At 37.4% G+C, this 26345-nt stretch overlaps 1 protein-coding gene and 1 pseudogene across 4 annotated transcripts in view; both read left to right on the top strand.

The window, feature by feature from the left end:
- The window catches only part of NKAIN3 (sodium/potassium transporting ATPase interacting 3), a 611410-nt gene that overhangs the window by 15646 nt on the left and 569419 nt on the right, over positions 1 to 26345 (top strand). The window lies entirely within an intron of this gene.
- Positions 16343 to 25403, top strand: LOC112859349 (large ribosomal subunit protein P1 pseudogene; annotated as a pseudogene).

Raw genomic sequence — 26345 nt, 5'->3', positions numbered from 1 at the left:
GTTCATGCTCTGTCTCTCTCTGTCCCAAAAATAAATAAACGTTGAAAAAAAAATTTTTTTTTAAAAAAAAATAAACTTTATCTATGTAAGTGTAAGGAATAAAATCATTGCACATTTCTGGGAGTTTCTGATCATCAGACTTCTATTACGTTCATGTATAGGGGAAATGGTGCTTTTGGTGGGATTAAGGAACATATTGGTATATAAACTCCATTATATGCAATGATAACAATGTGCAAGAAAGTTCTGAAGATAAAGATCTTAACAGTAATAAAGTACAGGCAAAAATGAGTGAGCATCGCATGTTGGAATGCACAAATATAAACATGATATGTAGCAATCCACTCTTGTCGGCATTTATCAGATATATTTAAACAAAATAATGTGATAGTTTTATGTTCCTCATAGTGAAGTACTTTGAGAAATGTGTAGTCAAATGTAAAGGGAATGCTAATTTGGAAACAGTTCAGGAGGAAAAATGAAGGGATTCAGATTATTTAGCCTAACGGTGGATTATTAGTGTAACAGGGAGGTGTCACGGAACTTTGAAAGGAAAGTATGAACCCCCAGCCCCCCGTTTTCTTCATCCCTGGAATCATTGTCCCACTGTGTGTATTCTGACCCATCCTAGTTACTGAGCCAATGTTGACAGCGTTAGAATAGTACATATGTCATCTTTAGCTGTTCAGTTTGTTGCCAATAAGACTTTAAATCATATACCTGAACATCTTTTTTTCTTAGAAGCAGAAAGAATAAGACAACACTATAGCAAGATGATTTATCAGTCAAACCTTTCCCAAGGTGTCCCACTTTGCTCCTTACCCACTTGGTTCCTCAGCTTTCTTGGTGGTTCCTAAGTCTGGCAACCGATTCTACCCTGTATTGTTGGCTTGGGCCTGTCTATGTAATAAGATGCAATCGATGTTAACTTAGCACCATATTTAGTTACATCTTTTTCTTGTGCTTCCTGCATCAGTCTCTTACCACTGTGAAAGATGCAGACTCTGAGGTTTATATACCAATTGTCATTACAAACCACCCTCGCTCGGCAAATCCCAGCTGCAGCTTGATCTGTTCAGCTGTCCATTGTGATGATAAAATTACAATGTAACTGCGCCTGTGCCACTGCTCCTCTGACCACCGTCTGCTTGTGTCACACCATGAGTTCTCTCTTCAGTTGTATTTTTGTAAATGTGACACTCTTATGGAGACACTCAGAGGCCACCTGGAACAGTGTTTTATGATCAGGCTTTTCCACCCATATGGCTGAGAAAGGAGCCATGTGACATTTTCCAACATGGCCACTTCCGTGACAAAAGAGAAAAAGTGTTATTAGAAACTTGTACATTATGGCAGCACATGGTGGATAAAACCGGTGCATAAAAGGTACTATTACAGAAAATGAGTTTGATGTTAATTTAGGTATGTAATCAATTCTTAACTGTCTACTTCTTGAATCATTGTTTAAAATCGGGACTTTGAGAGTAGATGCATGTTTCTTTCTACTACTCCATTTGCTTTTCCATATCTATCTATCTATCTATCTCAATCTACATCTGTGTCCAAAGGCAGGAGAAGATGGATATCAAATGCAAAGAGACCACATTCTCTCTTCCGCCCATTTGTTTTATTTGGCCCTCAATAGAGCTGATAATGCCCATAGGCATTTGGGAGGTGATTTACTTTATTGATTGAAATGCTTACTGATTGAAATGCTAATCTTTTCCCAAAAAGACTATCCTCACAGGCACATTTAGAAATAATGTGGGTTTTCCCCCCAGTTTTGTTGAGAAATAATTGATATACATCATTATATAAGTTTAAGGTATACACCATGATGGTTTGATTTACACGTATTATGAAATGATTATCACTATAGGTTCAGCTAACATCCATCTTATCATATAGATACAATAAAAAGAAAAAAAAAACAGAAGAAAAAAATTCTCCTTATGATTAGAACTCTTAGGATATCCTCTTGCAACAACATGGATGGAACTTGAATGTATTATGCTAAGTGAAATAAGTCAGTTGGAGAAAGACAAATATCATATGATTTCACTCATATGTGGATTTTAAGAAACAAAACTGATGAACATAGGGGAAGGGGAGGAAAAATAAGATAAAAACAGAGAGGGGGCAAACCATAAGAGACTCTTAAATACAGAGAACCAACTGAGGGTTGTTGGTTGGGTGTTGTGTGGGGGATGGGCTAAATGGGTGAAGGGCATTAAGGAGAACGCTTGTTGGGATGAGCACTGGGTGTCGTATATAAGTGATGAACCACTAAATTCTACTCCTGAAAGCATTATGATGCTATATGTTAATTAACTTGGATTTAAATAAAATTAAAATATATATGTATGATCCACTCTCTTAACTTTTTCTATGTCACATAACAGGGTTAAGCTGAAGTCATCATGTTGTAACTTGCATCTCTCGTACTTATAACTGGAAATGTGTGCCTTTTGGCCCACTTCCTCCAATCCCCCCTCCTGCCACCCCCCACCTCCAGTAACCACAGGTCTGATTTCTTTTTCTGTGACTTCTTTCTTTTTCACGGGTTCCACATGTAAGTGAGATCATACAGTGTTATATGTCTGACTTTTCTTACTTAGCCTAATGCCTTCAAGGTCCATCCATATTATTGCAAATGGTAGAATTTCCTCATTTTTTATGAAATAACATTCCATATTATTATATATAATACTATATATATGATACTGTATATACTATAATACAGTATATACTATAGCGTATATATATTTCACAACTTCGTTATCCGTTCATCCATCAATGAACATTCAGGTTGTTTCCATGTCTTGGTTATTGTGTACATGCTGCTGTGAACATGGGGGTACAGGTATCTTTCCCATTTAGGGTTTTTATTGTTCATTTCCTTTGCATATATTCCCTAAAACGGAATAGCTGGATCACATGATAGTTTTATTATTAACTTTTTAAGGATCTTCCATGCTGTTTTCTGTAGTGGCTGTACCAATTTACAATCCTCCAACAGTGCACAAGGGTTCCCTTTTCTCCACATCTTGCCAGCATTTGTTATCACTTTATTTATTTATTTATTTATCAATTTTTTAATGTTTATTTATTCTTGACACAGAGAGACACACACACACACACACACACACACACAGAGTGTGAGTGGGGGAGGGACAAAGAGAGAGGAGACACAGAATCCAAAGCAGGCTGTAGGTTCTGAGCTGTCAGCACAGAGCCCAACGTAGGGCTGGAACTCATGAACTGCGAGATCATGACCTGAGCTGAAGTGGGTTGCTTAACTGATTGAGCCACCCAGGCGCCCCAGTTATCTCTTTTATTTTTGATGATGACTATTCTAACAGGCATGAGATGATATCTCATTGTGATTTTAACTTGTACTATCCTAATGACCAGTCATGTTGAGCATCTTTTCGTGTACTGTTAGCCTTTCCTATATCTTCTTTGGAGAAATGTGTATTCAATTCCTTTGTCCATTTCTAATTTGATTATTAGTTTTTTGTGTGTGTTGGTTTTTTTTTTTTTTTTTTTTTTTTTTTTTTTTTTTTTTTTGCTATTGAGTTGTTTGAGTTCTTTATATATTTTGGATATTAATCCCTTATCAGATGCATGGTTTGCAAATCTATTTTTTCACATTCTATTGGTTGTCTTTTCACTTTGCTAATGATTTTTCTTTTTCTTTTTTTTTTTTTTTTTTGATGTATAGAAGCTTTTTAGTTTGATGAGTCCCATTTGTTTAGTTTTTCTTTTGTTGCTTGTGCTTTAGGTGTCATATCCCCAAAATCATTACCAAGACTCATATCAAAGAACTTTATATCTATGCTTTCTTCTAGGATTTACATGGCTTCAGGTCTTACATGTAGGTCTTTAATCTATTTCCAGTTAATTTTTGTGAGTGGTATAAGATAGGGTCTAGTTTCATGTTTTACATGTGAATATCCAATTATTGAAGAGACTCTCTTTTCTCCATTGACAACTCTTGGCTTCCTTGTCAAATTTAGTTGACCATATGTGCTTGGGTTTATTTCCGTGCCCTTGATTCTGTTCCATTTATCTGATTGCTTTCATGCCAGTACCATACTATTTTGATGACTATAGCTTTATAGTATAGCATGAAATCAGGAAGTGTGATGCCTCCTTGTTTTTTCTTTTAGAATTTCTTTGGGTACTTAGGGTCTTCTGTGGTTCCATGAAAATTTTAGGAGTGTTTTTTCCTGCTTCTGTAAAAAATACTGTTGGAATTTTACTAAGGATGCATTGAAACTATAGACGACTTTTGGCAATATTAACATTGTAACGATATCTATTCTTCCAATCTGTGAACACTAGATACCTTTCCATTTAATTGTGTCTTTCATCAATGGTTGTTGTTTTCTTTCTGAATACAGATATTTTACCTCCTTCACTGAATTTATTCTTAAGTATTTTATTATTTTATTGTTTTTGGTGCTATTGTAAATGGGATTGATTTGTTTCTTTTTCAATTTATTGTTAGTATATTAAAATGTTACTGATTTTTATGTTAATTTTGTATCCTGCAACTTTACTGGATTCATTGATTAGATCCAACAGTTTTTTGGTTGGACCTTTATGATTTTCTATATACAACATCATATCAACTGCAAATAGAGATCATTTTACTACTCCCATTTGAATTTGGATACCTTTCATTTCTTTTTCTTGCCTGATTGCTCTAGCTAGGGCTTCCAGTACTGTGTTGAATAGGAGTGGTGAGAATGGGCACCCTTTTTTGTTCCTGATTTGAGAGGAAGGCTTTCGGTTTTTTACAGTTGAGTATGTTAGTAGTGGACTTGTCATATATGGGCTTTATTATGTTAAGATAAATTACTTCTTTGACTAATTTGTTAAGAGTTTTTTAACATAAATGAATGTTGAATTTTGTCAAATGCTTTTTCTGCATTTATTGAAATGATCATTGGATTCTTTTCCTTCATTACATTACTGTGGTTTATCATACTGATTAATTTACATGTTTTGAAATATCCTTGCATCTCAGGGATAAATCCTATTTGATCATGGTGAATAATCCTTTTAATGTGCTGCTGAATTGGTTTGCTAGTATTTTGCATCTGTAGTCATCAGGGATATTAGCCTGTAGTAGAAATCATGTTTTATCAACACTTTGGGCATCCCTTAGCCCAGTCAAGTTGACACATAAAAATTATCATCATACAGCCATTACTGAGGCAGAAAAATAAAATAAGAAGTTTTCAGTAAATGTTTATAGACATACAATTGGTACATTCCACCTGCAAAGCAAACATTTGACATTTTATTTTTTAAATTATGAATTTTAATTATGTGACTTCACTTAAATATGAAATAAAGCATGTTTTGTATCTTAATGATGTCTGTCATTGAATCAGTTCCCCTCTTTTTTCATTAACGCTTAAATTTTGCACTCTAAATTAGAGTTTCTGAGAAGCTCTACATTGGTGAAACTTCTTTGGTTGCATTTTTTCAGTTTACATTTTCAGTATGTGGCATCAAAACTGTAATTAGGTGGTTTCAGATTCGGAGGCACAAGGAAATTTGAAACAATTCCAAGCTTTTAATATTGCATACTTCTTTCCCAATCAGTTTGGTGTGAGATTTTAAGTATCTGAAAGTCGGTGGATTCAAATACGCAGGGTAATTCCTGCATTACCATGTATGACGGTGGTGAAAATTAACAGCACCCTGGGGACATATTTCTCAGGATAAATCAGTCCCACAAAACTGATTTAAATTGAGTTCTTTACTTCAACAGGAGCTTATTCTTTCTTTACCCCCCTCCTCCTTCTTTCTTCTTCTATTCTTTTTTCTCCTTGGCCTTCCTTCTGCCTTTCCTATCCTGTATTTCTTTTCTACCTTCTGTTAACTTTATGTAGAAGACAAGGAGTTTGAAAGGCTGATAATATATTTTATAATGGTGCATATTTTTCCTGAGTGCCAGTTTACTTTTGAACACTATTATTCCCATTCGATATACTTGTGGTACTTAAAATTAACTCATTTCTACCAACAAGATTATTTCTGAGAGTTTTTAGAGCCTCATGTATGGGATCATAACAGCAAATATGATTAGGTAGATATGAACTGAATCTCAGACGCCATTACATTCATTCATTCTTCCAAGCATCTATTGATTTATTCATGAGTTTATTCAGGTATAATTACCGAGGGCTACCCATGTGCTCTGCACAGTGTCAGACAATGGCTGAATAGGGCACACATAGCTTTCCCCTCATGGAGTGTGGTGTTTAATGATAAACAGAGTTTAGTTACAGTACATGTCTGAAGCACAGAGGATTATAACTTGAGTAATTGCTATATGTCTGAGTGTTTTTGGCTAATGTTTATAGTAAGATTGTGGTCAATATTAACATTACCTAACAAAGTGTTTGAAATACTTTTTATTTACTACTTAATCATTTTTATTTACTACTTCACTATTACTACTGCTACATGACTGTCTGTGAGAGGACTTAGGGGTGCCTCCTGGTTCAGTTGGAAGACCATGATCTTGGGGTCATGAGTTCGAGTCCCATGTTGGGTATAGAGATTACTTAACTAAATAAAACTTTACAAAAAAAATCATCCTTGTCCTGAGGAGTTTATAGTCTTGTGACTGGAGACAGTTAAGTAAATAGATAATGTCAATGTAATGTGCTAGGACACAGAACTAAGCTTGGCGTTCTGAGTAGGCATCTAACCCAGGCTAAGAACACGGCACTCAAGGGAGGCTTCCAAGAGGAAATTATGCTGGAACAAAGTGTGCAGGCCGGTGGCTCAGTGGCAACCAGTTCGGATAAGATTAACTGATAGATACGGTCATGAGTAAATAATTTATGCACAGTATTATTGTGAACAAAGCAGAAGGTCAAACCATATGGGACAGGGGTAATATCTAAAAGAATGCGAAATGTCAATAAGAAATGTAGTTTTTTGGGGCGCCTGGGTGGCGCAGTCGGTTAAGCGTCCGACTTCAGCCAGGTCACGATCTCGCGGTCTGTGAGTTCGAGCCCCGCGTCAGGCTCTGGGCTGATGGCTCAGAGCCTGGAGCCTGTTTCCGATTCTGTGTCTCCCTCTCTCTCTGCCCGTCCCCCGTTCATGCTCTGTCTCTCTCTGTCCCAAAAATAAATAAACGTTGAAAAAAAAAAAAATTTAAAAAAAAAAAAAAGAAATGTAGTTTTTTGATACAAAAACAATCTACCATACCTTCTCCAATAGAGAGAATAACAGGTGTGAAGATTAAAAAAAATGCTAGTGCACCGATGTGTTCTTTCACACATATGCTAAAATGTCTTAAGGAGTCCTAGAGTCCCAGAAAGTGCCTCTTGGCTCCTCAGAGGGGAGGAATAAGGGGATCCCAGTCAACAGGCCCGGACTCTACTCCTGATCTCTTTCTGTAGAACATAAAGGCTAAGAACACTTTCAGCAGAGCAGTTAAGACTCTATGTTTTAGAAAACACTAAAGTCTAACTAAGACTTTATTTGGGAAAGTGGTTCTACCACTGAAAAGAATCTTAAAGCCACTAGTTTAGAAAGTATAAGTGGTTGATTTATTAAGATGTAGATTATTTATTTTTATTTATTAAAATTTTAAAAAGTTCCTTATTAAAATTCTTGCTAGGAAGTTTCCAGATTTAAAAAATTAAGATTTTTCTCTTCACGTGCATACCTTCACACTAAATGATGACAAATTCATTTAGAAATATACACACATATGAAATAAAATGTGTTATTTCAAATACATACTATCAAAACTTCAGACATGTTCAAAGGGGAACATTGCATGAAAGAGCTAATCTCATAGTGTGATTTTCTAAGGGGACTCTTGAGAATTGTATAAATATTCCATTGAAGAGATGAAGTAGCCATCACTGCCCATTGTATAATAATTGTATTTACAGCAAACATTTTTACTATGTTGTGGTTTTTTTTCCAAAAGTATATAACACTATTTTCTGAGTTAGAACAAATAATAAATAGAACTCTCTGTTTGTGTTCCACCATTGAAATTTTGGCTTGTGTAGATTATTCAAAATCGTAGCAATACAGCAAATGACTCAATTTTCTTGCACAGCATTTCTCCTTACATGGAACCATTTGTTTAATTTTTAATAGATTACTAATTCAGTGAACCCTGGTGAAATTTCAATGGGATTTCAGTGTTTTTAGGTCAAGTATTGGCAGTTTTTTGTATTTCCCCCTAATTATTTGCCACACCTCTATTGGCAGATAATATGCTACATTAACATGAGTGGTTATCTTCTCTGAATTATGACTCTGTGCCAGTGTTCCAGATTATCACTTTTTTATTTTATATTATTTGTATATATTTCTCTCCTGTCGTAAGGATGGAAGGTTCCTGTTCTACTTGTTTTTATATTCCCCACAGTGCCTGCACCCTGATTTACACATAGGAGCTCCTCAATAGATACCTGTTGAATTCGGAATAAGTGAGTTATTTTTTCCTATAACATCAGGATGCTTTTGGTTCCATAAAACAAAACACGTGGGTAAAAGTTGCTTCGGTTAGTGCTCCTCAAAGTGTGATCCCTAGATTGGTATCAGCACACAGACTTCATTTCTGATCTGTGAGGAGCTAAGTACTTAACTAAGCATTTATTTTTTTAACTTATTTTTTAATATTTTATTTTATTTTATTTTATTTTATTTTATTTTATTTTATTTTTGAGACAGAGCATGAGCAGGGGAGGGCAGAGAGAGAGAAAGACACAGAATCAGAAGCAGGCTCCAGACACCGAGCATGTCTGCACAGAGCCAGATGTGGGGCTCGAACCCACGAACCGTGAGATCATGACCTGAGCCGAAGTCGGACGCTTAACCAACTGAGCCACCTGGGCACCCCTTAACTAAGCATTTAGAAACATTTACAGCAATTTGAATTTTTCATGACATTCAAGTGTCTGACTATTATCCTAAGAACTTACTTTTATTTTATTTTACAACAGTTTTTGTCTTCAACTGATTGAAAATTGGAAAAAAAAAGTTTCTTTATTACAGAGTGTTTGAGAAAGCACAAATTTATACCCTGAGTGTGTATATTAGTAAATCTCACATAACAAGAAATCAAGAGGGAAATAGTTGCTGGAGTTGGATTACCAGTTCAGTAGTGTTAGGGCTCTATGTTGGTGTTCCTTGAATTCCCTTTCTTCTACCCTGGTTACAATATGCCATCAGGGGTTCCAAGTCTTCTGTTTTCCCATGAAAATACTCATCTCAGACGAGAAAGGGGTAGATGGAAAAAAGCCTTTCTCTCTTGTAGCTTTCTTTGCATTTAGAAGGAGAATCTTTGGGTGCCTGGGTGGCTCAGTCGGTTAAGTGTCTGACTCTTAATTTCAGCTCAGGTCATGATCTCATGATTGTGAGATTGAGCCCTGCATCAGTCTCCATGCTGTGCATGGAACCTACTTGGGATTCTCTCTCTCCCTTTCTGCCACTCCCCTGCTCACACTCTCCCTTTCTCTCTCCCTCTCAAAATAAATAAACTTAAAGAATACTAAAAAAAAAAAAAAAAAAAAATAGAGAATCTTTTCCAGATTTCTCCCCATATTTACTTGATGAGAATTGAGTCATTTGCCCTCCTTCAGTCAATCCCTGCAGAACTCTCAAGGTCAAGTCCAGCATGACCCAACCTCTAGGCAGGACACCTCGTTGCATGAATGGAGCTAGGGTTCTCTCAGCAAGAAGGACTGGAGAATGGCTGTCCTGCATATTTCTCTAAAGATCTAACATTATCACGGGCGCCTGGGTGGCGCAGTCGGTTAAGCGTCTGACTTCAACCAGGTCACGATCTCGCGGTCCGTGAGTTCGAGCCCCGCGTCAGGCTCTGGGCTGATGGCTCAGAGCCTGGAGTCTGTTTCCGATTCTGTGTCTCCCTCTCTCTCTGCCCCTCCCCTGTTCATGCTCTGTCTCTCTCTGTCCCAAAAAAAATAAATAAATGTTGAAAAAAAAATTTTTTAAAGATCTAACATTATCAGAAATTGACATAGCCACTGAGAATATTTCAGTAAGTCGGAACGTATAATATGGCTCAAGTTTATAGACTGCCTATTATGCTAGCTATTTTATGTTATTCTTCATATTTTGTACAACTACCCTACACATAGCCAGTGTTACACTGGGGGAAATGAAATAGAGAAAGGTAAAGTATCTTTGCCGTATTTGGTTAAGTATTTGGTGCCATAGGGTGAGCAGACAGTGTACATGATATCAGAAACCTAGGGAGGTCTGACCCAGGAGACTCTGACTTGAGCCATGTCCTCTTTTAAATAGGTAATGTGAACCATCTTAACGTTTCCAAGTACAATTATTGGCTTTCTGGCACATGGGTCTATACTTTTTTCTTCTCTGGTCACTAAAATGTGAACCCGCTCTGCTGCTATCTGAAAAGCACCCCCTATAACTACATCTGTCACTGTCATTTGCTGCCACCAGTGTCAAAGGCCCCCTCTCTTGTCACAGGGTTGGACCTAATCTGTAGATAGATGTATTCTCTGTAATTCTGAAATCTAGAAGACTGTTGCCCAATAAAACCCTTGTGCGTGGTGGATGAGAATAGCTTGAAACTTTACTAATATGTCAGTATTTACTAATATCTCAGCAGCACTCTGGCTTACCTAGGCTTTCATGGGCTTTCAAAAACCATTTTGAACCCTAAAGTGTGCCAAACAACCAACTTTCAACATTTCTTTACAACAGAGCTCTTTGGTAAGCTGAAAATTGCTCAGTTTGTGGAGTTTTCTCTCAATCCTATAGTTTCTCATATTCCAATTCCCTAGAAAATTGCTTCCGAGGTAAGTTAGGTGATATATCTCTGGAGCAGTCCATTTTTTTTTTTTTTCATTCTACTGCTGATCTGGGCATACAATACTAATTATCTTCGACCATGTTCCTTTCTTCAGGTGATACTCTGTTCTAGTTAATACATGCAGCATAGCAAAGCTTATAGGGCTGTGAAAATAAGCTTTGGAACATTCAAGTTTACTGCCCCAATATGTGGATTTTATTATCAGTGAACATTTTAGCATTTATCAAGCTATGTGTGTCCACCTTGAGGTCTGTCTTCCTATCACGGCCATATATTGTCAATTATACTCAATTGTAAGTTACTTCAGGCCAACAACTTTGACATGTGTGGCATCTGATGATGCTCATTAGTGTTGTTGATATTGCCTTTGGATGGAAAACTCCAGCATGTACATAATGCGTAATTAAATATTCTTATCAGATTCACCATTTCGTGGGAAGTTATAAAAACAGCACTTGGGGTAAAATAAGTCCACCTATCTTCTAAAAATTTCCATGTAGTTTAGGTTAAGTAAAATAAAGTTAATAATTTATGTTGAAGTACAAATAATGAAAAAAAAATTAATGAATTCATTTTATTTTAGCTCTGGACGTCTACATGTTTTTTCCATTGTTTGATAACTCAAATATTAAATGTTTACTTTGAAAACATGTTACAATGTTGGTATTGCAATAGTGAAGGGTGGTTATGTTGAAATTTAGGGTGTCTTGTGAAATAATGAAAAATTAGTATTAAAAACATAATATTTTTAGATGTCATAAGAAAATATATATTCCTCATAGTTTCCTAGTGAGTGTTGCACATGAAACACATTTAGAGTATTCTCTCTCTAGAAACAAAATTTCAAAGTACTTATGAGGCTGCATTAATTTTACCTAAAAACCATACAGAAAGTCAAAGATTGAAATTATAAATCAAAGTGGATCCCTTTCTACCTGGATTGGAATGCAGCATCAGTAAGATTTACTGTGACCTGAACTTTCAACGGAATAGTTCATGACAACAAGATAGGACCACGGATGAGATTTTTTTTTTTATTGCAATAAACTCTATGGCTTGTCTGTTCTTACTATTTTCTTTATGCCTGAGATTTGTGGCAGGCCCCGAAATTGGGAATTTTAGAAAGAAAGCTCTACATGGGACTGACTCAGGGAGAGAATTGAGAATAGCTTGGTTCTGTTGTCTGTGATGAGATATCACGGTGTGCCTAAGAGCTGAAACATAATAAATTAACCTCAAGTCTGGACTGGTAGTATTAGGAGGTTTGCAGGGTAATGTGAGCTAAGAATTTCAATTATACTTTCTCAAGCCACTAACGTAATGCTTTCTTAATGCTATATTTTCCATGTAGTAAAGACTATCTGGAGTTATATTTTAATTCTTCTAAGATACTAAGGGTTCCATTTGGTATGCTAGCCCTGGAAAGGACTTAGAATCTTTTTCCTTTTTGTTTCTTTAATTATGCCTTAGAGATCATCTACCATAATCCCTTTCTTCTGAGATTCAGAACTGATTTCAGCTGTCATGTTTCCTCAGCAGACCTGCTAGGTAGGGTGCTGAGATCCTGTGGTTCTTCAGCTTTATTCTCCACAACACTTAGTGAAAGTCCGCAAGGATCTGTGGTGAGCCAGAGGCAATTTGCCTCTCCGCTGTGGTTCGAGGCAGGATTGCTGGGTGTAAGTGTTGCTCTGCTTGCGTAGTTCAGCTGAGCAATTCATAAAAAGATGTGACTAATGATAGAGGCAGGAACTGTTGGTTAAGCTATGGGAAAAAGTCTGCCCTCCAGCCAGCCTCAGATGAAGTAGTGGGATCATAGTGTCTTCCCTGTAAGAGGTGCTCCGTAAACATTTGTTGCACAAATGAATGAAGGGGGCAGCAAATGGAGAGTCTTGTGGAGTGGAAGGAGACCCCTCAATAATTTTCCATTGGGATTTCAACAACATATCATCTCAGCTTGGTTCTTAACCCAGGGCACTGTGGCCCCCTTCCGCTTACGTAGGGCATTTGGAGTTGTGTGAGGACATTTTGGCTGTCACAGCGTTGGGGGTGGTGACGTGTGTGAGGTGCTACCGGCACTTACAGCTTATCAAAGGGCAGAGATGTGAATGCCTTTCAATGGACAGGGAGTCCTGCACAATGAGGAATTCTTGCCTAAATGAGTAAAAAGCATCCCAGTGAGGAACACGGAGTCTCCATCAGAGTTCTTGGGTAGGAAGGTTAGAGACATGACAGCCACCACCTTATAAGTATCCAAATACCTGTTGGACAGATAACATTCAGAAAAAATACTTTGGTTCGGGCAGGCCTTTCGATGTGTGTTGCAACCACTCAACTAGCCATTGTAGCAAGAAGGCAGCCAGAGAGATGATACGTAACTCACCAGGTGTGGTTTTGTTTCAGTTACACTTTATTTACAAAAACAGGAGGGGGTTAGATTTGGCTCACGGGCCACAGTTTGTCAACCCCTGTTCTGTACTTAAAGAATAATTTGATGAAAATCCAAACGTAGTACTTTCTTATTATGTCTCTTCATATAATTGTATTGGTTTCAGCCATTCATTCCAACCAGCTGAGAACCTCTTAAATTTTAGTTATTCCAGTTCTGGTTATCCAATTAAAAAATTAAACTCCTTTTCACTTTGTGTCACCTAATACATCCTTCTATACTTTTAGCTATATATTCTTCAAACCAAAGCAAAGGCACCTTAAACAGACTAAAGCCTAAAAATGGCTCTGTACCACATAACTCATTTTTTAGTTTAAGATGGTGAATGGTCTCAGTAACAAATATGTTTGATTACCATGGTTTAACCATCAATTAATTCATGAAACTGCACCAAAGTTACATTATGCACTACACTTGGTGCTTTTCTTTATAAGAATCATAAGGGCATTGTACTGTATTTTCTCCCTGAAATCAAGATATTATGCCTAGGACAAGCTCATGCATACCACTCTGTTAATGCCAACAAAATTAATATTGGCCATGTAAAACCGACTTTTAGTAAATCATCCTGTTTACTCATATATTCTTGCAATTTGCCAAGAAGAGATGTGAATCTTATCAGTCTGGCCCCTGCACCTGCCCCTTTTAAGATACTTGCCCCAATGGGGTTTCCATACATTGTAGCATGACTACAAATGTCTGACTGTGGTCCTGAGTTCATGGTTATGGGTCCAGTAGTGCCCTAGTTGGGAAGGAAGGAGTTAACAGTGGTCCTAGCTTTCTCCTGCCCTTCTCAAGGACAGCAGGGCCAAGTACTGACCTCCACTAGACATCCTGTAAATATTTCAAAGAGATTTAGTAACAGATAGATTATCTAACAAGTTCATATCTAAGAATTTTTTTAACAGGGTATTCTTTGTATATCTTGACCACCTATTATAAATAAACCTGGAATTTATGTGATACAGGTGGCTGGAGGATGGTAGTCACATGACCTCTTTATCTGTGTGAGGAATGAAAAACAAAACAAAACAAAGCAAAACTAAGAAGCCCTAAACTGTTTTTCCCGAGACAACTTGTACACGTACACCCAGTGAGCACTCATCTGTTACTCCGAGACCAAATTGCATCCCATTTGAAAAAAAAAAACAAAAAAACAAAAAAAAAACTCTTCAAGGCTATAACTTAGTGGTGTAGAAACTCAGGGTATCTTTTTCCTGGGTTTAAATAGGACCCGATAGGTTGGACATGTAGGAAAAAAATTCAGATTGAAGAGCATGGAAGGTTACTGGTATAGGTCTATTATGTCAGTTGTGATTTTTATTTTTTAAGTTAGTAATTGAGAAGTATTTTAGAGTGGTAACAAAGCTCTACATTGCTAGGCAACATCACTAGACTTAACAAGAGAAAACTGGAAATAAAGCAGTAGTTGTACTTCTGATGACCTCAAGCTCTGTCCTAATGACCATTTATAAAAGTGAGAGATGATGTACTATGAAGTATGCATATGCTTCATATTAATTTTGCATACCTACATATTCAGTTTTGTCTATTAAAATCATGCTTTTTTGCTGTGTGTATTAGGTTGGCATATTTCCCAATTTATTAGTTCATCTATGTATTTCAGGCAGAGTGCTAAGGAAAGTTAAAATTAAAAGGCTAGGAATTTATAATTCTAAGCAGTCATGCTTAAATTAATGAGAATGGCAATTTTCAATGCTTTCTTCAGTTTTGATTTAGGTCAAACATCACAGTAAAACAATTATTTTCACTCTTTTTAGAATTCAACTAATATTTCTATGCTATATAGATATATATAAATGCATATTTTCTCACTGTTTTTCTGAATTTTATTCTTCCTAGTACTCCATCCTTTTACCACATAAGATTGTATTCCTTTGATCTTTGACTTGTATATTTTTTCTTTTGATTTGTATAATTTAATTGTTAGTAGTAGTTAAATTTTATTGATCACTGAGTTTCAATTTTAATAATGATGTATAGGATGCCCTTTTCAGAAACTGCCCCAAACTAACTACTTTTGAAAATCAAGGATAAAGACTATTGAATAGAAGTTTGTTATTAAAGAATAAGTGTATTTCAGCTGATGAACCTGTCAGAACAGTATTGGATAGAGAATTATATACCGAAGACATATTTTTAGTGTATTTTCTGAATATATGTAATTACTAGTTTGTAATTGAACAGAAAGAGGTTTGTAGTTTTGAGCATCTGGTTTTCTACAAAATTAATTTTAGCCCTGGGCAGGTTTGTGGCGATGCATAGAAGTGTAAGTGGACGAGTGTTATTGATGGTGACCACGTCAGTCACTCACCGTGCTGACCCTCTGGGCAGTCGAGTGTTGCCAGCTCTCCCTCTGTGGGCTGTGCCTTGTGGGTGATGACTGGCCTCTCTCCCTAGAAAGGAAGATGAGTCATTATATCCTTTATGTGACATAGCTTGTGTGGTATTAACATTCATCATCTTTTCTGAAATCATATAATATATGGTCATCTTTAACGTTGAGATGAAATGTATTTATATAAAGCTATTTTCCCATTTAGAAATCCAAAACAAGGGAATTTAAGTCTTTTTCTTTGTTTGTTTTCTGGAAAGGATTAAGGTAAGTTAACATGGGCTTAGGATATGTCCTTGAATAAAGTTCACTTTATTATTTTTAAAATCCTGCTTTAATTACTTGTAGACTTCTGCTTCTGGCAGATGAAATGACTGGTATTGAATTACTTTTTTGACATAAACAACAGACCTCTGGACAAAACAGATGAAGCAATGCTTTCAGATGGTGTCTAACCACTCAGTGCAGGACTGTGACCTCGAGAGAAGAGAGACACTGTAGAGTACTTTCTGAAGGTGAAACAGGGTTTGAAGCCTACCCAGATGGCAGTGGTCTTGCTGATATGAGGAGGCAGGTAATGGGGGTCAGGACAAATTTGTGGAGTAGAATAGAGGGAGAGACAGAGAGACTAAGGAGTTGGTGTGGTTATGTCTCAAGACACTGGCTGTGGGCTGGGCCACGCATGCTCAGAGGGAGGCTCTGTGAAGCCCACCTCAGAAACTCTGTTGCAGGACCAACAGATGAACATAGAGGTGAAGTTCTGCAGTCCTGGGAGGCATGGGATTTCCGGCGGAACAGAGTAAAGAAGCCTCCCCGACCACCCTTCAGGCAGTTGCTACACCAAAAGCCATGGTGTAAGCCATGGAGGAAGAGTCATTACACTCTAAATTAAGGGTCACGTGCTAGAGCTGGAGAATGAAACAAAGCAGATCTACTATATACAGCATAAAACCATGCACGACAGAGATTCTGCCATTAGTGTAACAAATACCAATGCTCTTTAAAGGAGGAAAGTGCAATTCAGATTCCCCATGACTTGATTCCATGATGCCCAGAATAAAAAAATAAATAAATATATTTGATATTCAAAGAACCAGTGCAATAAGTAAAAAAGTGATGCAGAGTTTAGAGGAAATGTAGACAACAGAAACACACTGCCGGCTGATCAAGGTGTTGGAATGAACAGACAAGGACTTAAGAACTCTATTATAAATATGTTCAGGAATTTAAAGGAAACCATATAAATGATGCTTGAATAGAGAGGGGGACTCAGCAGAGACACTGAAAGTGAAAGAAGAACCAAACAGAAATGTTGAAACTTAAAAGTAATATATTGGAAATGAAAAATTCCTGTAATGGGTTTACCAGCAGATTGCTCATTATAGAAAAGAACCAGTGAACTTAAAGAGAAGCCAATAAAAACCGTAAAACCTTAAGGAAAGGGATAAAGTGTTATAAGAAAATGAACAGAACCTTTGTGACATGTGGAGCAATATAAAATTGATAGACGAGAAGAGAATGGAAAAAAGGAGTATTTGAAGAAGTAATGATAGAAGATTTCCCAATGTCATGAAGAAAAGTCAACTTAACAGATTCAAGAAATCTGTAAACCCCAAGAAAAACAAATATAAAGAGAGCCACATGTTATAGACTATTGATTACCTTAGATAAAGTTTTCAAAGTTGTCAGAAAAAACAAAAAGATACGTTACATATAGGGAATATATGTATACTATATGAATTATGGCTAATATTTCATCAGTAACAGCGGAGGCCAGAAAGACAATGGATGTCATCTTTAAATTTTTGGAAGAGAAAAAAGTCATGTGGTAAGTTAGTATGCTGCACTAAGTTAAAAATGTCCTTCAAAAGTCATGATAACATAAAGACAATTTTCAGATAAACCAGATCTAAAGCATCTGTTGCCAGCAGAACTGCACTACAAGAAATGCCAAAGGAAACCCTTCAAGCTTGAGAGAAATGATAACAGACAGAAAATCGGATCCATAAATAGCATAGAATAGTATCAGAAATGATAAATATTTGGATAAATATTTTAATTTATTTCTTTAAAAGACAACAAATATAAAAATCATGGCATTGCATTATGTGTATTATATCACATAAGATGTAAAACATATGGACAAGAAAATGTATGAATAAATGAATCATATTGCTATAAGATTCTCATATTTTACATGAAGTAGTACAATATTAATTTTTTAAGTAGACTGCAATAAATAAAGGATGTGTTTATTATCCCTACAAAAACTATGCACGATAGCTCGAAGAGGTGTAGCTTTGAACCAGCAGAGAGAATAAAATAAAGTGACTCTAAAGAAAGTAAAAGAGAAGAAATAATTGTATAAAAATAATAACTGACAAATTAGCAGATATATCATGATGCTATAGAAAATCCTAGAAAACCAATAATTATAAACATTCCAATTAAAAGCTATATATTGTTAGACTGGATTAAAAAAAATCAAAATCCTGATATACACAATTAAAAATCAAAGAAAGGAGAGGGGCCTGGCTGGCTTAGTCAAGAGAGCATGTGACTCTTGATCTTGGGGTCATGAATTTGAGCCCCATATTTTGGGTATAGAGCTTAGTTAAAAAAAATAAAGAGAGATACATGGATCGATAAAGAAGATGTACACACACACACACACACACACACACACACACACACACACGTGGAATTTATGCAGCCATAAAAAACAAGATGAGATCTTGCCTTTTGCGACAACATGGTTGGACCTAGAGAGTATTCTGCTAGGTGAAATAAGTCAGACCGAGAAAGACAAGACAAATGCTGTGTGATTTCACTCATACGGAATTTAAAAACAAAACAAATGAATAAACAAACAATTAAAAAGAAGAATCAGAGCTGTAGATACAGAGAACAAACTGGTGGTTGCCAGAGGGTTGGGGGAGGGGGTTGGGCAAAATGGGTGAAGGGGAATGAGAGGTACAAGTGTCCAGTTATGGAATGAATAACTCATAGGAATAAAAAGCACAGCCTAAGGAATACAGTCAGTGATAGTGTAATAGTGTTCTACGGTGACAGATGGTAGCTACATTTGTGGTGAGCCTGGCATAACAGCGTAACATGTAGAGATGTTGAATCATTATGTTGGACACCTGAAACTAATGTAACGCTGTGTGCCAACCACACTCAAAGAAAAAAAATTTAAATGTATGTATAAATTCACCATACTGCTCTATGGTGTATTTGAAAGCTACTAAGAGAGTAAATCCTAAAAGTTCTCATCATAAGAAAAAGAAACATCGTGTATGTGTGGGCATCTATATGAGATGATGGATGTTAACTAAACTTATTGTGATAATCATTTACAACATATCAGGTCAAGGTATTATGCTTTGCACCTTAAACCTGTACAATGCTGTATACCAATTATATTGCAATACAGTGAAAACAATTTTAAAAATATCAAAGATAGAGACATGTACTGTGCCAACAACAAACATCAAACATGCTATGAATATTAGACAAAATAGAAATCAGAGAAAGAGTATCGCCATTTACAAAGGGAAATGTTTTTAAAATGATAAAAGAGTCCATGCAAAAAAATCTGAATGTGCATTCCGTTATTAAGAGTTTGAAGATATATGAAGCAAACCAACAGCCCTAGAGGGAAAAATGGGTAAATTCACAATCAGCAATTAAAAAAAAATTTTTTAATGTTTATTTATTTTTGGAAGAAAGAGACAGAGCATGAGTGGGGGGTGGGTAGAGAGAGAGGGAGACACAGAATCCGAAGCAAGCTCCAGGCTCTAAGCTGTCAGCACAGCTGACGTGACCTGAGCTGAAGTCGGACACTTAACCGACTAAGCCATCCAGGCGTCCCTCACAATCAGCAATTTTAACAACTCTTCGTAATCAGAAGGAAAATCAGACAAAAAGATGATTAGTAAGGGTGTAAAATAGTTAACACTTTAAGCCAAATCAACATGACTGTTACTTATAAAACAATATACTAAAAACCTGAAAAATGCAGATTCAACACAATCTCAATTAAAAAAAATCTTAATTTTTTAAAAACAAATTGATAAGCTGGGGCGCCTGGGTGGCGCAGTAGGTTAAGCGTCCGACTTCAGCCAGGTCACGATCTCGCGGTCCGTGAGTTCGAGCCCCGCGTCGGGCTCTGGGCTGATGGCTCAGAGCCTGGAGCCTGTTTCCAATTCTGTGTCTCCCTCTCTCTCTGCCCCTCCCCGGTTCATGCTCTGTCTCTCTCTGTCCCAAAAATAAATAAATGTTGAAAAAAAAATTAAAAAAAAAAACAAATTGATAAGCCAAAATGTAAATAGAATGTAAAGGACCCATATATAGCATCCATAGGATGTAAAGGACCCATCCATAGCAGTGATGGTCAAGAAGAACAAAGTTGGAAGACTCAACCTACCTGACTTTAAAATTTGCTATAAACCTATAGTAATCAGGGCAGTGTGGCTTGGCATAAAAATAGACACACAGATTAAAGGAATAAAAAGTACATGATAGATTCACATGTTGCTGGTCCATTAATTTTTGACCAAGGCATGAAGGCAATTCAAGGGACTAAAGAAAATCTTTTCCACAAATGGTATTGGAACACTGGATCGACATAGGGGAAAATAAGACTTTTGACCCCTATTTCACTCCATTCAAAAAAATTAATTTGAAGTTGATCATAGACATAAACATAAAAGCTGAACTTGTAGCTTTCTAGAAGAAAACATGGGAGAATAGCATTGTGACCTTGAAAGAGGTAAAGACAATATACAGAGGCAAAAACCTGAAAGAAAAAAACTGATAAATGGTAGTTCATCATATGAAAAAAATTCTGTTTATCAAAAGACAAATTTTGCAACTGAAAAGGCAAGACACACACTGCAGAAAATATTTCCCTTATATCTTCCTGACAAGGGACTTGTACTTAGAATATTTTAAGAACTAATATAAGCCGATAATTGAAAGACAAATAGTGCAATTTAAAAGTGGTACCTGGTTGGCTTAGTTGGTTGAGTGTCTGACTTGATTTCAGATTGGGTCATGATCCCAGGATTGTGGGATCGAGCCCCATGACAGTCTCTGCATTGAGTGTGGAGCCTACTTAAGATTCTCTCTCTCTCTCTCTCTCTCTCTCTCTTTCTCTCTCTCTCTCTGCCCTTCTCACCCCCCCCTTCTGTGCTTTGTTTCTCTCTAAAAGATAAAAATAAAATGGGCAAAGGACTTGAAGAGATACTCACACAAGACATATGCAAGTAACAGTAAACATATGAAAAATATTCTCAGTTATTGTTCATCAGGAAAATGGAAGCTAAGATCACAATGAAATCCTATTTTCTGCTCTTCAGAATAGCTAATGCTAGAAGACAGACATCGCAAATGGTGGTGAGATGTGGAGCAGCTGGTGCACTCACACGTTGTTGGCAGAATGTAAGACAGTACAAACGCTTAGAAAAAACTGTCAGTTTCTAGGAAATGTAAACATATATGTACTCCGCTCCAGAATTCCACTTCTTGGTATTTACACAATAAAAATGAAAATATATGTCAAACAAAAACTTATTCACAGTTTTTCTAGTGACTTTTTTCATAATATTCCCAAACTGGACACAACCCAAATGTCCTTCGAGGGAAGAAGGAGAGAAGAATAGAGAGAGCATAAACTATGGATACATTGAATAATGTGAGTGAACTTCAGAAATATTATATGGAGGGAAAGAAGCCAGATGTAAACTTCTAGAAGGAAACATGGAAGTTCTTACTTTTATAATATGTTTATTTGAAGTTCAAGGACTCTTATTGTGATAGAAATCAAAATGGCAGTTCCTTATGGCTGGGGGAGGTGGAAACGAAGTTGAGTAGAATGTGGCAAGTGAGAACTTTCTGGAATGGTGGAAGTTTCTGGATCTCCTCTGGGTTGTTGGCTAATGCAGTGTATACATTTATTAAAAGTCATTGAATTGTATACGTAAGATCTTTGCATTTCACTGTGTGTAAATGTTTCTTTAATTAAAAAGATGTTTAGGTATTCAGTTGTAGATTCCTTTTCAATACACTAAAGGTCTGAATGGTTCTGGTGTTTCCCATTTAAGAAAAAAATGTTTTTATGGTTGCAGAGTTACCTGCTAATTAGCTTTCCTAGTGCATTTTGATGGCTACCAACATTATATTATACTGTCAGAAGTCTTAAGTCAGCTCTGCATTTTGTCCTTTCATTAAAAGCTGTGTTAGTGCAGAGACCATTTCTTCCATCTTGTTAACCATTATGTCCATTCTCTGTAATGGCCAATTGATTGTTAATAAATTTCTCATGGACTCCTGAAAAACAGGTAATTAGACTATTTTCCTTTCAAGGTCTGACTTTCCTTATCTTTTGATCTGAGCATCCTGTTCTGAGGATTTCTGGCTATGGGGAACACACACACACGTAATCCCCTGCTACAGGTTCAAATACTTTGTTTACCAGGCAGATAATTTGACAGAATAGTCACAGGGCACAGACCTGTGAGCGGAAGATGCTTGGGCTGCCTTCGTGGCTCTGCAGGTTGCAAGAATGGGAGGAGGGCCCATGATGGAGACAAAGCAGAGCTGTGGAAACTACACCAGACAGAAGCTGCACTCATTCTACACCTTCCTAAAAGCAATCATCTGGAATGCTCTTCTTTACTGAGTTTCCAAATCAACTGGCAATATTTATGCTTAAAACCTGCAAGTGTGGTTATAAATTGGAAAGTACTTAATTTCAAGCCATGACTTATAATAGTTTACATTCTTGGTGATCCATGCACGAACAAGTTATTTTAAACGTTTTGTATTTGGCAAACTTTAAAAATAAGTATAACAGCCCCATGAAGCTCTTTGACTCCTTTAGGGATACATTTCCGTATTTTTCATAACGGATTGATTTAAAGGGAAATCACACAATAGGCAGCACCCTAGTGGCAGTGATTTTGACAGTGGTGTGTTAAAATTAAAAGGTGAAAGGCCTCCCTGCCTGCCCTTCAATGAACTATGAACTCCTTCAACTTCTCCTTTCTCAGACCTTGAGACCACACAGCCCAGAACCCCACCTGCCTCCTGTACGTCTGAATGTGCTCCTCATCGGAAAGGCAGCCCTGAAAGGGTACGGGAAGGGGGGGGGTCTCTCTGCTGGGGGGCAGGTGGGCCCATGTGGCAATGGTACTGGCTGGCTCAGAGAAATGTGGAACTCGGGATGCTATTTTTTGGTCATTGTAACCCCTGTGACTAGGACTTAGGGGAACACAAGTGGTGGCAGTGGTGGCCATTTCTCTTCTTCTGCTTCCTGTAGTGCTTGCTGTCCTTGCTGTTCAGCTTGACATGGTAGACCCTGTGGAACTTAGTTTCAGAGAGCATGGCTTGTTCATGATCCAGTCGTAATGAAGCACAGTGGATGGAATTTCAGTAGGAAGAAGGGGTAAAACACGGCATGAATGAGATGCAAAAGTAAACTCTGAAACTGGAAAATCTCACATGTAGTTACCTATATGTAAGCCAATCAGAATCCCTAGATAGGTAGGGCATTGATGGCCTCAGTGACATCCCAGTTTGGTGGTATAGACATACATCTGTGAGCAAGCTGGTGGGGAAAACTGACCTTTAGTTTCCAGATTCTGTGTAGTGAAAACTGGCAAAGCAGTATTTTACAGCATTGGTCCACGAATGCACTAGAATGACTCTATAATTTCAAGTATATGACTATTTCTGGAAGAAGAACAAAAGCGCTCTTCTAGGACCCTTCAATACTCATTATAAAACCTCTCCTTTTATCTTTTCTCTGATATGTCCCAGGCTTCACCAATGTGAAAGTCCCCAAAATACAGGTAATTGCTGGAGAAGAAAAAGGCACTGTAAAATTGAGAATGTATGCCTTCTAAGCCATTGATCTGAAGTTGCCAGCTATAAAATCTTGGCAAAATATTGCTTCTGCTAAGTTGTATATTTTATAATGGAGAGAAATCAAGAGAATACACAAATGTCTATTCGGCTCACCTAAAAAGACACCGTGGCTTTCCTCAGCTGCCGCTAAGGTGCTGGTCCTTCCGAGAAAGCTAAGGCTGCCTTGGGGTGAGGCCCTCACTTCATCCGATCACTAGCACGGCTCCCGCACCCTGCAGCGCCAGCTCCGCACTTGACCACACCATGGCCTCCGTCTCTTCTCGGAGCTTACCTGCATCTACTTGGCCCTCATCCTGCACCACCCTGAGGTCCCAGAGGATAAGATCAATGCCTTCATTAAAGCAGCTGGTGTAAATGTTCGACATTTCTGGCCGAGTTTGTTTGCGAAGGCCCTGGCCAACGTCCACATCCACATCGGGAGCCTCGCCTGCAATGTAGGAGCTGGTGGACCCAGCCGGGTGGCAGCCTGTGCTGCACCAGGGAGGGGGCCTGCCCCCTTCACCACTGCTGTCCCCGCTGAGAAGAAAGTGCAGGCAAAGAAAGAGGAATCTGAGCAGTCTGATGATGACATGGGCTTTGGGCTTTTTGACTAAACCTCTTCCGTAACCTGTTCAATAAAAAGCTGGACTCTTAAAAATAAATAAAATAAATAAATAAATAAACATCGAAAAGCTGAAATCTAAACAAACAAATAAATAAAGATACTATCAGCTTCTTTTTGGAAATTATGGATTTTGTATATGTCATTATTAGGAGCTCTGATTTCTTTTAAGGTATTCCTGGAATAAGAATTACAGTTCAAGGGGCTGAACCTAAAACCAGTCGAGACTGGAGCTAATTATGTGGAGCTCAGTCTTTAGAGGTTACCCAAGCCCTGTCCTGGGCTCTGTCCCGTGCTCCAGTCTGTCCTCTCCTGTCCCCGGCTAGGCTCTGCCTTAGGATGAATTGCCCTCCGTGCGTGTCTCAGAGCTCTCAGTACCAGCGCAACTGTTATTAATCCCACTGCCCATTTTTGATGTCATTTCCTGAATTTTGGATGAACCTTGACACCCAAGGACCTTTAGATCCCATCCCTGTCCAGTCCCTTCTCTGGAGTCAATAGACCAAGCTAACACACATCCCTGCAGAAATATCTGGACCAGGAAGGCTGAAAGCAATCACAGTTTTTCTTTATATAGAGCTTTACATGATTTATCAACTCAATATATCTATACTTGTATATTGAGGGGAAAAAAAGAAAAAGAAAGGCCAAATTAGATACTTTTCTCCTAGAAAATTGAATGTGTATTATGCATGTGGACATATTTATTTATGATGTACGTTCTTCCATTTACTGGACTTGTGGTAGCTTTCATATCTTTTTAAGTGCCAGATAAGATATTTATATCTGCATCCCAAATGTCTAGCCTAGTGCTTGGTATATGGTAGATACTCAGTAAATGTTTGTTAAATCAAATTGAATTTTAAAATAGTGCAGAGATGGTTTATAGGAAGGAAGTGATCATACCAGATGTCTGAATGCAATAGAATCTTATCATTGGGCCATTAATTTGACTCTGAGCTTCCTAAATTCAGCACAGTATTCCCTTTGTAATAAATGGTCCAGGATTTAGTTTCTGACAGAAGAGCATATAAACCTTACTTTGAAAGTAAAAGAATATAAAATTTATCTTAGCAGGCCAAATATAAAGAAGTGGTAAAACATAGTGTCCAGTATCTTTGACTGTGTTTTTCTTTTCTACTTACATAAAAGAAGATGCAGAAATATTTTTAAAGTGAATAATTCTTATTTCCACACTCTCAATGGTAGAAGGCACAATACTACACCTCATTTCAATGATGGAATTCTCTGTAGACCGGAGATAATGCTGTCTAGGAATCCTCTATTTGAATTCCAATTTAATATAATAGGACTTGTATAATTTAAATGAATGGTTTCCTATTAAACTATCACTTTCAAATATTAGTATTCCTGGCAAGTTCCCAGTGCCAGTCAGTTCGCAATTCTCCAGCAAGTACCTGTAGCTCAGCTAGTCTTGGTTTCTGATTGACAGAAACAATCTCAACATGAGGAGACACCACTGACAATCAGTGATGGGTGGATTAGGAGCCTGACTTGTGTCCTTACTTGGAGAGAAGCCAGTTCATTTCAGCATAAGATTGAGACCCAAGGTGGGTGCCTGGGTGGCTCAGTCTGTTGAAGAAGCCACTCTACATTTTGACTCAGGTTATGATCCCAGGGTCGTTGTGGGATCAAGCCCTGTGTCAGGCTGAGCATGAACATGCTTGAGATTCTCTCTCTCTCTCCCTGCACCCCTCTCGCCTGCTTGTGTATGCACACTCTTTCTCTCTCTCTCTCTAAAAAAAAAGATGGAGACACAAGGGAGCTTTCATGGGGAAGCTAATGGAAAACAAGTCAGTGGCCCTTCTCTGCACTTAGAATATAAATTAGAATGTAAATACTTGGACATATGTTTTCTACTGTTTGTTTTTTAGAAAATTTATTATGGAATATTTCTAAATTCCTTACAGATTTCTTTTCAGAAAACATCAAATAGGAAAGAATGAAAGGGAAGTTTCATTGTATTTCAAGTCAGACAAAAACATTCCTGGATTATTCCTTCACGACCTACTAAAATTTTGTTGGTGGATCTCCATAGCATAAAGAGGAAGTACAAATTCTTTGCATGCTCCTTTCACTCCAAGTCTATTCTTGCTGTCTCTGTCTCCCTTTACCCATCCTCCCCATTCTA

This window comes from Puma concolor, chromosome F2 (assembly GCF_028749965.1).
Source record: "Puma concolor isolate L17-30 chromosome F2, mPumCon1.1.hap2, whole genome shotgun sequence".
Taxonomy (NCBI): Eukaryota; Metazoa; Chordata; class Mammalia; order Carnivora; family Felidae; genus Puma; species Puma concolor.
Note: the sequence above shows the minus strand (reverse complement) of the source record. Positions and strands in the feature narration are given on the sequence as shown.